The following is a 14,404-nucleotide window of genomic DNA, read 5'->3' as shown; positions in this document are numbered from 1 at the left end:
GTTCAATACAATCAACAGCATTCGTGGTACAATGTCGATTGCTACAAAAAAATAGGAGGATTTAAACACTGAAATGTGAATCTTATTTTTATACAAGCACTTCTTCTGTTAAAATGTGTGTAGCACTTAAGCTGTAAAGTTGTTGTCATTTCTACAGTTGTTTTAGTTTCTATTTCAAAATATTAATAAATACTATAATAGTATATAAATAATACTAAAAATGAAACTGAAAGAGTGATTTTTTTTAACATTTATGGATTGTCCCCATTCACTTCCATTGTCAGTGCTTCAGTGTAACCCAGAATTAGTACAAAAATGTTGCATTAGGTTGATTAGTACAAAAATGAATAGTGCTGTCAACTGATCTTGTACTGATCCGTAATATAGAAGCCTTTAAGGCTTCTTCACACTAACACAACAAACACAAAAATATAGTTTCCTTAGCGCTGTGTGACTTTGACTTTAGACTAGTCAGGATGAAGCTGTCTGGCCAACATGTAAGTCTGCCAATCACATATAAGGGCAGATTAATCTGAAATCAGATATAACACTGTATCAGCCTGGGAACTTGTAAACATGACTCTGTTTCCCAGCGGACTGATAAAATGCACCCTGACTCTGAGACTATATGGCCCTGTCCCAAATAGCCCATCTGATATGGACTTGCAGTCTTGTTGTGACCTTCACTCAAACGTGTCTGTGAGGTCCATAAGACTGTAGGATATCCCATTTTCCAGTGTATTATTCAGAAGGGTCCTTACAAACACCCCCTTTGGGGCCACACTGGTGCAAACTGCTATCGCCTATGCAGCATCATGTCACCAAAAAGTGCAATTGAAATGCAAGAGCTGAGGGTGGCATTATAGACAGGGTCCACTGCTATATGTACATACTAAACATTAAGTGAGAACAGAATTAGTGTGTCTGAAATCACTATCACACAAAAAGGGTCAAATTGACCACAATCCCTAAAAGGGAAGGAGTTCTCTATTAACATTTTATATATAGCTAACATAGAATATATATTTATACTGCACAGAAAATAGCTGCCTAGGGGTGTTGCCAAGATGGCAGTCAAGTGGACTAACTTGCCTTAAAGTGAATTTGGTCTTACTAATTACAACAGAATCAAGAGAACTGGGATGTACAAAAGATCAGAGGTTCTGCATATGACGTTACTGCAATGTGTTGGTCATGCTAGAGATGTGCTGCAGGGATTGGCTGGTACCTGTCTAGGTGGTGGTACTCCAGTGATGATTGGTGGCGTACTTAGGAGGAGGCTTCAGGGCCCTGAAGAGTCTCTCAGTGTAATAAACACCTGCAAACAGATCATGAGGAAACACTATTAGCTGCAAAACAACAACAAAAAAAACATACATTTTAAACAATATCTCCATGAACACAAAAACAATTTCCAAAATGTTGACAAGACTAAGTTTAATATAACATCTGTTTAACTTATAACATGAAAGTAAAGTTAATAATATAACTTAGATTACACATTTTTCAGTTTTACTCAAATTAGGGTGATGCAAAAATGAGTACACCCCACTGAAAGTCTCTGGAGCAAAGCTACATTTTAGACTACAAATGTCTAATTTAACAAGAATTCAACCACAGGTGAGTCTAATTATTCATTACACAGGTGTCCAGCAAACAGGTGACTATAAAAGGTGTTAAAACCCCTTCCCATTTCATGCTGTCAGCAATGGCACCACATGGAAGAGAAATAACACAAGACCTAAGAAAGAAAATAATTTCTTTACACCAGAAAGGTGAAGGCTACAAGAAGATCAGCAAAGCTTTACTTATCAGTCAGAATACTGTAGCAAAAGTGGTACAAAAATTTAAAAAAGATGGAACTGCAACCATCTCACAGAGTTCACTGCAGTTATCTAAAGAAGTAGAAAGCCAAACTGGGGTGACTATTTCCCGTGACACAATAAGGCGTACACTGTAGAGGAATGGCATGCATGGGTGCCGTCCATGAAAGAAGCCTCTCCTAAAGCCCAGGCACAAAAAAGCCCACCTAGAGTTTGCCAGGGCCCATGCTGACAAAGATAAAGACTACTGGGACTTTATACTCTAGAGTGATGAGACCAAGATAAGTGTTTGGCTTCAAAACTGTATGAGGAAAGGTGAGGAATACAAAGAAAAATGCATGGTGCCTACAGTGAAACATTGTGGTGGCAGTGTCCTTATGTGGGGCTGCATGAGTGCTGCTGGTGTCGGGGAGCTGCATTTCATTGATGGCATCATGAATTCACAGATGTACTGCTCTATACTGAAAGAGAAGATGCTACCATCACTCCGTGCCCTTGGTCGTCGTTCACTTTTCCAACATGACAATGATCCTATACACACTTCTAAGGCCACTGTTGGATTTCTGAAGAAGAACATGGTGAAAGTGATTCAGTGGCTCCTGATCTGAACCCAATCGAACACCTATGGGGAATTCTGAAGAGACAAGTTGAGCATCACTCTCCATCCAGCATCCAGTCTCTAAAAGAGCTCATTCTTGAAGAATGGAAAAAGATAGATGTTGCAAAATGTTGCCAACTTGTTAATTCCATGCCTAGAAGACTTGGTGCTGTCATTAAAAATCATGGAGGCCATACAAAGTACTAGATGTAGTAGTTTTTGTTGTGGGGTGTACTCATTTTTGCATCACCCTAATTTGAGTAAAACTGAAAAATGTGTAATCTAAGTTATATTATTAACCTTACTTTCATGTTACAAGTTAAACAAATGTTATATTAAACTTAGTCTTGTCAACATTTTGGGAATTGTTTGTGTTTATTGAGATATTGTTTAAAATGTTACTTTTCAAAGGGGGTGTACTCATTTAATGTAATGTTTTAAGGATATTACTGATAAAGTAAATACCTGTTTAAATTTGGGAGAAAGAACATATGGGAGCATACACAGAATGAGCTAATTAGTTCTTTAATTAGATCATAACCTAGGCAATCAGCATACAACTGTGCACAACACACACACACCTGGACAAACCACAGAGACAGGCCTTCACTACAGCACATACATTAGTGCTTAATGGCACACCTAAAACCCTTAATTCTCTCTCTTTGCCTACAAAGGCAGCATGTTAAACTACCGATATGAAGGCTATTTATGCTTTAAATTTTCAGCAGCCATTTCTCCAGTCTTCAATGTCACACCTTTCAGAAATCATTCTAATATGCTGATCTGATGCTCAAGAAACAAGAAATGGTCAATAAACGTGACAAAAAATAAATGATTATACATTTCAAAAGAACAGCATTTATTTGAAATCTTTTGAAGCAATATAAATGTATAATGTCATTTTTGGACCAATTTAATGCACCCTTACTAAATAAAAGTATTTTCTTAAAAAAAAAAAAAAAATCTTACTGACCCCAAATTTTTTGAACAGCACTTCATGGAGAAGACAAACCCACAATGCACTGTGATAAGCAGAAAGACAGAAAAAAATCCACCAAAATTAACAGTTCAATCTAAATAAAAATTTATTTTACCCAATATTTGTGTTTTCTGTGTATTTTTATCTGAGTATAACATCAATAAGATTAGCATATGCTAACACCAAATTCTACTGAAATCAAATGTAAGGAGTGCTGTTTGAAGCCTTTGTAGAGTTTTCAAATCAGTCACATTTATATTTAAGATGCCTTAGAAGAAAGTTGCCTTTATAGACAGTAAACAGCAAGGCAGCTCAATAGGTTTTGAAACAGACCATTTATCTCCTTCACACACTCCATGGACATAAAGAAAGCCTGACATAGATTTTCACTGCATCATTCTGTAAGCCATTCGTGGGCAAACGAGTCTCTGATGGAGGCACAAGAGAACATCTCCTCAGGCCTGAACTAAATAAAGAGCTCCAGTTATCAGCGTATGACAGCGGCTCTGACACAACAGTCACCACTGCTCAACTCCATTCATAGCCACTTCAACATGTCTTTATTAAGGAGAATAATGTTCTTATGTCTGCAGCTTTGGTTCCAGATAAACCTGAACAACTCTGTATTCCCATCGGCATTTAGGACTGTTTGTTTGAGTGATAGAGTTAGATAAAGAGTGCCTACAGTAAAAATTTTCCTAGAAAAATCTGAAAAGAAAAGATGGATATATTCACTGGTGTACTGGTATGTATATCCTCTATCCGTTATCCCCTATAACCCAGTACAGCGGTGTTAACATGGTGTGCAATGATGGTATCAGAATAGGGATGCACTGATATTAAAATTCTGGCAGACATTAAAATCAATTTTGAAATTTAAGTGAGCAATAGATGACAGCAAAGGTAACCTGAATGTAAAAATAAAGGAATTACCTTATTCCATACAGAATGATTACCATACTTACTTACAGTATAAGCAATATGATTTTCAGGGTTAAAAAAATAATAATATTGCTGGGAAATGCTAATCTAAAAATGTTCAATAACTTTGCAAAATACTACAAATAGCAAATCTACATGCACCCCTATCTATCCATCTATCTACAGTATGTATCCTGTTCTGGTGAATCAGAAATGAGCAGCAGAGCTCTGACTCTGCTTGTGCTTCAGGGAATCTGAGGTGAAAATGTAGCGTTTTCCTCTCTGCCACCAGATAATATGCGAGCGTTCCACACACTGACTCACACTGCATGAACGTGAGGGCCCTTCGCGGCATGTTCACACTGAGAACTCCAGCAAGACAGAATAATACCACCCTTGCAGGCACAGAGAGCGCCGCACGAGTCCCAGAACCAGAAAACTGACATACTGCTGCAGCAGATGGGATTTAATGCATCCATAACACACACCAACACACAGAAGCAAACAACTGTCATGCATACACACTGAAAACACACAAATGGGCCTACATACTAACAAAGTCATAAAAATGTACTCTATTATAGCAGTTCTCAAAGTGGGATCCGTGGCGAAAAGCTTGGGGGATCTGCAAAATAATTTGCTGTACTGTATAATATACTGTGTTATTCCAAACACATTTTTGCGTACATGAAGGATGCTGTTTTACGCGGATATTGGGACACAAGTGAAGTACAAAGCCTTGTTTACATAATGAATAATAATGTAGCATCCAAATATATGTGAATTTGGAAATATTTGAATTTGTGCCAATGAGAGGAGCCAATGCCATTTACAGTTCAGCTTAAAATAAATTAGCTTAGGCTGTAAAATAAATGTTGTTTGTAATGAATGCCACTATATTATGTTTATTCATTTCATTTTTCATTCTTGTTTTGTTCTGAATACGGTTAAATTTAAATGATTTGTTGTTGAATTAGGGGAAATAAAAGATGTTTATAATGTTTGTAAACATTTCATTTTATTTAAAGGGGACCTATTATGCCATGTTTAACAAGATGTAAAAATAGTCTCTGATGTTCCCAGAGTGTGTATGTGAAGTTTTAGCTCAAAATACCCCACAGATAATTTTTTATAGCATGTTAAAATTGCCACTTTTAGTGGTTGAGCAAAAACGAGCCGTTTCAGCGTGGGCCCTTTAAATGCAAATGAGCTGCTGCGCTCGGCCTAAGAGGGCGGAGCTTCAAGAGCTCGTTCTCCCCATGGTTCTCCCCTGTCAGGATTCAGTCAGGATGCACAATAATGTCAGAAACTGCGAATATATGCTGCATGGAGATAGAACAGGTATAGTTTAGTTCAATTACGGTTATAACTTATATTGCCTTCTTGTTTTTAATCTACTATATTAGTACAGGCCTGTTGTACCGTCCAAATGATGGCCAAAACTATACAGATGAGTTTTATGACGTTTATTGTACTTCATAGAAAAGATGAAGCGTCTGTTTTCACTCTAGAAAATCTCTGTAAGAGCTGAATAATACACTGCAAGTGTGCATTAAAATATTATCCATAAACTCTCTCTCTTATCCTTGTATTATCACCAACATACATACACATAAACATACACAAGTACACAGAAACTCTCCTAACAGTAAACGAATATATAAAGACCTTATGCCTTTCGGGTGGTGCTTAATAAACTTTATACCCGTAAATAAGCTCAGATGAACTGTAATAAAGTGCTCTCACCTTCATTACTGCCGTATAGTATCACTCTGGAGTCTTAAAACTGGATCACGAACAGTTTTTACTTGTATATCCTTGAGTACCACATTTTAGTACAGTCTCTGTTTTGTATTGTCTCTTTGTATTGATATTCGTTCACTAAGCAGTCCGGTGTGAAATGATTCTCGCAGACATACACGAATTTTGACAGAATGAGGGAGCATTTTCCTGGAAAACCAAGTTAATCCACCTCGTCTTCAGCGGCTCCGGTTTTGGGAGTAAATGAAGAGAGTTATGTGGATTAATCCATCAAGCTACAGAACACCAAACACAAAACGCTTGGGAGACATTCTCGTCAGTGCAGCAATGGTGGACTCGCTGTAAACAACGCGCTCAGGGCGGTTCTATGTTCAAACTTAAGTGTCAGTCAACACTGTGGGCGGGGCCTGTGGCTTTTGTGACCTCACACTGACAGCTGGAAACGGCTTGTTCACTTATGATTTATGGGGATTAAAAAAAGGAGTGGGTGGATTTTTATCACTATAGGGTGGTTGTGTACACACACTGCCAACACACATTTATGTCCAAACACCAGGCAAAAGTGAATTTTGCATAATAGGTCCCCTTAAACAGTATTTTACATTATTTTTGAATGTAGTAATAAATAAAATTTCTCTCAAAAACTAACGTTTGAATGGGTGCGACTTATTTTCCAGAAGATGCTGTATAATTGAAAAGCGCATATTTACAGATGGGGAACATCTGCACCAGGAAAACAAGCAAATTGTGTTCAATACTCCCAAACTTGGGTTTAATCAATGTATAATTATGAGGGAGTCCATGGAACATTTTCTACTCTATAAGGGGTCCATGGCCTGAAAAAAGTATATATTATATATATATATATATATATATATATATATATATATATATATATATATATATATATATATATATATATGTATATCGGGGGCATTTCCTCTGAAGAGACAAACACCCCTCAATAAAAAGAATGAGAAAATAATCCATATTACAAAAATAAAACAAAGCAAATATTACAAAATGTGACATTAAAAAGTGTGCAAGTCATTCGTATTTTTAAAGGAACACTGTCCAACAGCGACACCTGCAGATAAAGTTACAGCGGGAGACCGCGTCTCTCATGCCTACCTTCCCCTCATAGAAAATCAACAGACCCGCTAAAGCGTGCGGTGGGTTTTGTGGGGGGTAATTGAGAATGAAAGGCAGAAAGTCATGTGAGAGGAGGCAAAGCCTCCATCGCGCTATGATTGGATGAAATTGGTTATGATTGGATATGATTGGTTTGTGTGATAAATCCCGTCTCTTGTTTATGTGCATGTTCCACGAGTCAGTCTGAATGACGCCGCATTCACACGGGGTGTCGGCGTCAAAGTTTGAAGGAGGGCTTGTCTGAAGCATAGACATTATATATGTCTATGGTCTGAAGCTTGGTGCTGATGTAACCGTAATCATAGACATCATACAGGTATATGATGTCTATGACCGTAATAGTGATAACAGCCAATCACATTACTTTCCGGTGTTGCGTGAATGCAATTGGCTAGCAACTGCTCTAGGGTATTTGCATAAGGCAATCTGATTGGCTGACGCCTGCGTCGGCACTTGAAAAGTTGAGAAATTTTAACTTCTGCCGCGAGCAACGCGAGTGAAGCGACGCAACGGAACCCACAATTCAGTTTGGCAACGCATGAAGCAAAGTAAATGAGAAGCGTTAACGTCCACACCCCATGTGAATGCAGTGTGAACAAAATGATGGCATCAATGGGAAGACTAATTGAAAAGTAAGTTAACAGCTCAGCCACTTAGATACCACTTTATGTCATGTCAAAATTAAACTTGAAAAGACCTGAAAACATGATGACTGCGGGGGGTTTAGTGCAATCAGCTTGGTGAAATTAAAGATACATCTTTGTGTCTGTGACAGACAGTGTGTACCGAGCATGACTGATGATCCGAAAAAGCCTAAGTTGACTATTAAAAAGAACAGCTGAACATCAATACACAAATTAAATATATTTTTTAAATTGTTACTGCCTTTAGTTATAATTTTGCAATAAATGCTTAAACACTAACTTGATGAGATTGACTTAATTTAAGATTGACTTCATTAATGTTTATTTAAGGAAAATGTGACAATGTTAAGAGTAATGCATTAATTTACATTTGTTTTATAAATAAATAAATAAATAAATAAAAAATGTAAGGACTTTGCCTCCATATATATTATTCACCATATATATATTATTTAATTTAATTGTCAATACAAATATGTAGATAATAAAATAATGCAAACATAACAAAATAATTAGCTTATATTATATTATTTTATTATTATCATGTTTTCCAGACAAATATTCCTAAAACAAGATAAATTTAACTAAGCAAAAAGTATAATATAATTCAACATATACTGTATTGTCAATATAAACCATACCTTACATAAAAAGATTAAAGGATGGTTAGCATGTTTTAAACAAATTATTAAGATGATTTGCATTGCATTTATTACGCTGCAGTTCCTTCCTAAAATTACCGGCCAGTTTTATCATCATATTGGCACTTAGTGATTGTTCATTTTGGACCCTGAATACTAAGCAGTGAAGGCAGCGAGAGGGAGGAGGATGGGCCCAGTGCTGTCTGGAAAAGATCTGCGTTAACCGCAGGCTCTGGTGTGGCCATCTCGCTTTCTTTTCAGGATGTCATTATGTGATTTTCAGAGCAAGCAGTGTCTAAATTAGCCCTGTGCCTCCCTCAACTAAACTCACTGACTACATAACCCAAAAAGAGAAAGAGAGAGAAAAAAAGAACTGCATTAACTTGGAGAAACTCCAAATTAAGCACATTATTCAAAAAGCTGAAAAAGGCAGAAGCCAGAGTGAAAAAATAGACACATGACAGCAGAGCTGCTTTATGTTCAGAGCAGATCTGCATGTTTAAAGCAGGAAGACTGGCAGATGGCGTAAATATGCTTCTGCTGAACTGCTATCTCACCCCAGCACTGTGGTCTATGAACACTACACGTCCAACAGACGGTCTTTATGCACTCCAGAATGTGCGTTTCATTATGTTCTCTCTCTTACTGCTCTGCAACAAGGATTATTTGTCAGAAGTTAGCTTGTGGTTTAGATTCCATGATACCACAATAGTTTAGTACTAAAATGGCATGATAGCAGAGCGAGAAGTCTCTGAAGAGTTCACCTAACAATTTTGAGGTAAAAACTTCCAGATCTCTATTAGTGCTCATGTGCCTGTCATTTTCCTGACTGTGAGACTGAGAGGAACACATTCAGACAGGATGTCTAGAAACGAAGATCAAAACTGATATTGTGGGGGGACAAGATTTGATTATATCCTTCAGGAACTGATTGGACCAAGAATTGCTACATTACCATAATAGAACTTAATCAGGTTAGCGCCATATTTAATTTTTGACAGGAATGAAAGGCTGTGAGGAACTGAAATTCAGTGTGTACAGTGTTGACTGTACTGCTGTTTAACAATAATCCGCTTGTTCAGCTAACGAAATGTCTTTCAGTAGATAAATAGCTTTAAAAATTGTTTTAAAAGTTGTGCGTTGTGAATATTACATGATCTAGGACCTTTATACAGTGCATGCCATTGTAGAGAAGACTATCACTCTCAATCTCATTTTCATCTGCGTTGGATTCAATTTGGTGTCTAACCTAAGGTCTATGGAGTTGAAGGATAGGGGTTGAAAAGAGAGTCATTTTGAAGACTTTGACAAAGAATTACAAAGACTTTTTTTTATCCCGAATAACATGCACAAGTAGACCAGGAATGTGCATAACAAAATAAATAAATAAGGTCGATTTTGATTTCTTGTTGGCTTTAAAGAACTCTGCCCTCCAAAGCATGTCAGCGAACTCAATATCAGCCAACCTTAATGTGCAAAAAGGTTTAAAGGAAGAGAGAGTTTCAGACTGGCTGATTCAGACACTTTTTTTTTTTTTTTTTTTGCTGTTTACGCAGCCACAGAGACCAGAGTGATTCCTTAGGACACCTATTTTTAGTGACATCTGTCAGGTAGTGGGGACATTTTGTGCATGCTATCCTGCCAAAAAAACATTAGGACACTAAAAATAGTTTTTCATAAGGATGAGTTGTATTTTTAAATGTGCCTTAAAAGACCTCAGTGCTGGAATTCTCAAAAAATTGTTGTGGTAATAAAGATATCATTAAGCCAATAGTACACAGCCTTATTATTTTTCTCAGAATCAGTCATCTCATTTCACTCTCTTGTAAAGACACTAATAAAAATGACAAACTCAGTTGATGGACTTTGGATTTATCTTTCATTATATAGTAATATTATCTGAGCTATGGGCTTTCCTAATATCTAAATTATGAGATTGTCAAGATGTCTCTGTTTAGCAGATGATGGCTTCGTAATAAAGCTGGAGACAGTTTTCTTTTATTAAAGAATAATTATTTGCTAACAAGCACGGGATAACAAACTGTTAGAGTTGTTGATCAATCAAGAGAATTGTGGGTCCCACAAAAGTCTGTTCAAACCTGTTTAAATGGACAAAGTACAGTTTACCAGGATTTATTTTTAATGTTTGCTATATATATATATATATATATATATATATATATATATATATATATATATATATATATATATATATATATATATATATATATATATATATATATATATATATATATATATATATATACACATATACATATATACATATATACATACACACTCACCTAAAGGATTATTAGGAACACCATACTAATACTGTGTTTGACCCCCTTTCGCCTTCAGAACTGCCTTAATTCTACGTGGCATTGATTCAACAAGGTGCTGAAAGCATTCTTTAGAAATGTTGGCCCATATTGATAGGATAGCATCTTGCAGTTGATGGAGATTTGTGGGATGCACATCCAGGGCACGAAGCTCCCATTCCACCACATCCCAAAGATGCTCTACTGGGTTGAGATCTGGTGACTGTGGGGGCCATTTTAGTACAGTGAACTCATTGTCATGTTCAAGAAACCAATTTGAAATGATTCGAGCTTTGTGACATGGTGCATTATCCTGCTGGAAGTAGCCATCAGAGGATGGGTACATGGTGGTCATAAAGGGATGGACATGGTCAGAAACAATGCTCAGGTAGGCCGTGGCATTTAAACGATGCCCAATTGGCACTAAGGGGCCTAAAGTGTGCCAAGAAAACATGCCCCACACCATTACACTACCACCACCAGCCTGCACAGTGGTAACAAGGCATGATGGATCCATGTTCTCATTCTGTTTACGCCAAATTCTGACTCTACCATCTGAATGTCTCAACAGAAATCGAGACTCATCAGACCAGGCAACATTTTTCCAGTCTTCAACTGTCCAATTTTGGTGAGCTTGTGCAAATTGTAGCCTCTTTTTCCTATTTGTAGTGGAGATGAGTGGTACCCGGTGGGGTCTTCTGCTGTTGTAGCCCATCCGCCTCAAGGTTGTGCGTGTTGTGGCTTCACAAATGCTTTGCTGCATACCTCGGTTGTAACGAGTGGTTATTTCAGTCAAAGTTGCTCTTCTATCAGCTTGAATCAGTCGGCCCATTCTCCTCTGAACTCTAGCATCAACAAGGCATTTTTGCCCACACGACTGCCGCATACTGGATGTTTTTCCCTTTTCACACCATTCTTTGTAAACCCTAGAAATGGTTGTGCGTGAAAATCCCAGTAACTGAGCAGACTGTGAAATACTCAGACCGGCCCGTCTGGCACCAACAACAATGCCACCCTCAAAATTGCTTAAATCACCTTTCTTTCCCATTCTGACATTCAGTTTGGAGTTCAGGAGATTGTCTTGACCAGGACCACACCCCTAAATGCATTGAAGCAACTGCCATGTGATTGGTTGATTAGATAATTGCATTAATGAGAAATTGAACAGGTGTTCCTAATAATCCTTTAGGTGAGTGTATATATATATTATATATAATATTGGGGTGAGATTAAAGATGCAACTTCCAGTGAGGTCTTTAAAGCAGCCTAAGCACTGATGCTTTTGTAACAAATTTATGGACTTATTATTAACATAACAGAGATAGTTCATCCAAAAATGAAAGTTCTGTCATCATTTTCTCACTCCAGACCTGTATGGCTTTCTTTTTTTCTGCTAAACACAAATGCTGGGAACTAAACAATATTGAGCCCTTTGACTTTTGCTGTCCATACAATAAACCTGTCCATTGGCTTAATAGCCGAATTGAACTAATTTAATAATTAATGATCTTTACAACAGAACTGAATCAACACTGAAATTACTTCAGCTGAACAATGACAATTTTTTTCTTTTTAGTGCTGCTTTACAGTCGAAATTGAACTATGCTTGCATCATTGAATCATTATTTTCCTGTTATCACTGTAAAGCTGCTTTGAAATAATCTGTATTGTATAAAGCATTATAAAAATGAAGGTGACTTAATATTCCAGTAATATACAAGTATGGGAATGCTCTGAAAACCTTTCACTCTAATTTCATGGAATGCACTAAATAACAAAGCATGATCACATTACAGAAGCTGGTATGACATCATACAAGGAGTTCATGGAGAACGGTAGCTGTGACTATAGTATCAGACTGAGAGCATCACTCTCTCTCTCAGTCAGCAGGTTGAGAACTGTGTCCTCCCTGTCTGTCTGTCTGTCTGTCTGTCTTTCCTGCCCCTGCCAGACAGAAAAGAAGGGGGTGACCGATTCCCCCTTTTGGGCATTACATCATTGCTTTCCCTGCTGCAGTGCCTCCCAATGAAAGAGTCTGTGTTCCTGCCAAGTAAACAATTCTGTCTCTTCACGTTATTCCATACCGCACTGAGACGAGTTTAAATACATCATAACTGACATATGGATGACACAGCAACATAAAAAAATGTGAACCCATCCGTTACCGTTTGGCATCTTTCAGAACAGAAGCTCTTTTAATATTTTCTTCACATAGTGAGCATGTTTAAAGGGAAAGTTAACCCTGAAATGAAAATTCTGTCATCATTTACTCACCCTCATTTCATTGCAAACCTGTATGACTTTCATAGAACAAAATTACAAATTTCACCTTTTGTGTTCCATGGAAGAAAGAAATTAATACAGCATAGGAACAACATGAGGGTGAGTAAATGATTAGAGAATTTTCATTTCGGTTGAAATGTTCTTTTAAGAACAGGGAAAATTGCAAAGCAAGGATGCACAAACATATTCATTAGGAAACAAGCACATGCGCTGTTTTCTTCACAGGACATTCAGCTGAGAATGACTGGAGGTCTAATAATGTCTGTCCTGAAGTGAAAATACTCAATGAAAATAGTTAAATCAAATGTAAAACCTGTATTTTTACTTTGTAACTAGTATTGTTAAAACAAACTAACGTGTCTATATATCTAAGTACTCTGCCCATTGATGTGTTTTATTCAAATACTATCAGTTACTAATAACACTGATTGAATGATTGGTCATCTATATATTTTGCCATTAAATATCATTGGTAAAAGTATGTGCTTAAGATTCAGAGCTTCGATGGAGCTTTATGGGCTGTGCATTCACATAATCCTATGCATATATTCATGTAGATTAATGATAATCGAATGAACTGTGCATTATTTTTTCAATATACATAATAATATTGTACATATATAACAGTAATTGCTGCCTTGTCCTTTTATTTCAGACTAGGCTGTGCTTCAATGCAGCAGTCGATGTCACTGAGGACAGCAGTTGGTTCCTGTATCAAGCCACTGATGTCAGGCAGCTTTCTGCCATTACAGCACTCCAGGAGAGGAATAGACAGCAGACAAAATGCAGCTCTTGTGCTTCACTGGCCGTCTGGCATGATGCATGAAGACTACAGTCACCTGTATCGTGACCTTAAACAGCACAGACACAGCGGGGTGCTGAGGGACATGGATAAATGGATGAGAAAAGGTCATGTTGCATTTGGCACATGCTTTCTGTCATGACCACAACAGGTGAGACGGGAGAAGAATTGGGAAAGGAGTGGGCAAAGGAAAAATATGGCGTTTAAGAACAATGTAAACCAAGAATTCCTTTGTCAACTTCTTTTCCGTAATACTTCAGTGATGAAATGGTCTCTAATGAGATTTTGAGATCAGTCAGCCCTACAGTATGTGTACTGCAAACCATACAGCTAGGTGGCATGACAGCACTTAATGTGCAATGGCATAAAACACACACACACACACACACCAATATATGTGCGTGTGTGTGTGTTTTATGCCATTGCACATTAAATGCTGTCATGCCACCAAGCTTTATACATATATATATATATAT

General features: G+C 37.3%; 1 protein-coding gene across 21 annotated transcripts in view; it reads right to left on the bottom strand.

The window, feature by feature from the left end:
* Window positions 1-14,404, bottom strand: part of map2 (microtubule-associated protein 2) — a 137,255-nt gene that overhangs the window by 66,583 nt on the left and 56,268 nt on the right. For all 21 annotated transcript variants that reach the window (XM_048194287.1, XM_048194291.1, XM_048194294.1 and 18 more), the window contains one exon: window positions 1,229-1,318. The gene's annotated coding sequence lies outside the window, so the exon portion shown is untranslated. The remainder of the gene's footprint in view (window positions 1-1,228; window positions 1,319-14,404) is intronic.

The sequence above is a fragment of the Megalobrama amblycephala genome, linkage group LG6, assembly GCF_018812025.1.
Source record: "Megalobrama amblycephala isolate DHTTF-2021 linkage group LG6, ASM1881202v1, whole genome shotgun sequence".
NCBI lineage: Eukaryota > Metazoa > Chordata > Actinopteri > Cypriniformes > Xenocyprididae > Megalobrama > Megalobrama amblycephala.
Note: the sequence above shows the minus strand (reverse complement) of the source record. Positions and strands in the feature narration are given on the sequence as shown.